This window comes from Etheostoma cragini, chromosome 21, assembly GCF_013103735.1.
Source record: "Etheostoma cragini isolate CJK2018 chromosome 21, CSU_Ecrag_1.0, whole genome shotgun sequence".
Lineage (NCBI taxonomy): Eukaryota > Metazoa > Chordata > Actinopteri > Perciformes > Percidae > Etheostoma > Etheostoma cragini.
The window spans coordinates 19,440,039-19,440,873 of NC_048427.1; positions in this window are offsets into that span (position 1 = coordinate 19,440,039).

The following is an 835-nucleotide window of genomic DNA, read 5'->3' on the forward strand; positions in this document are numbered from 1 at the left end:
CACACACACACACACCCACACCCACACCCACACCCACCACCCCAAACAGGCCTGCCCACAGTTGGAATAGCGAGTCAATGAGGGAGGCAGGGAATAGAGCATTACCTCAAATAGGAAGTCAGAACGGGCTATTTACTGACAAAAGGAGTCCTGTACTGAACCCAAATCCAAGAACCATATAGAAAACATGAATCCATTGATCAATGAAATTAATAATTAAAATGAATAATTACAGTTTTTAATTTGGGTTAACGGTAAAAGTGAAACAAAGTGAAATTTTTAATTAAGACACATACCGATAGACCCATATACTGTGCAGTCACGCCGCCCACTTTCCAAGCTCTCTGTTTCCATCCTGCCTCTTATCTTCTGCTCATCGGGTTCTGTGAGGCCTCCGCTGCTGTAAACCATCATTGTTTCTAGGGTATCTCCTTCCTCTGTCTGATTAGATATCAGTAGTTTTTGAGGAGAGAGGGCCCAAGAGTTTATCTTGAAAGTAAAAAACAGCAATTACGTGAGAACAACCCTTATGCTGTACCAAGGATCAAATCAGAATGCAAAATTAGCTAATTGTTCTGATCTTATTGTTAAGAACTCCCACGTCCCCAGAGTCCTGTTTGACTGTACAGTAATTGGCTTGCCCTCCGGCTATGAAAATAAAACCCTCACTATGAATATGTGCAGAGTCCTTAAGTTATTATTCCCAAGCAGTGGAGGGTTTCAGCCCACTTATAAAAAAGTATTTCAAAACCGCTGTTTATTGTACAAAGAACGTGTGTTCCTCTTGACTTTTTTGCAAGTTAACACAAATCTCATGCAAGTTTCCTCACCAAAG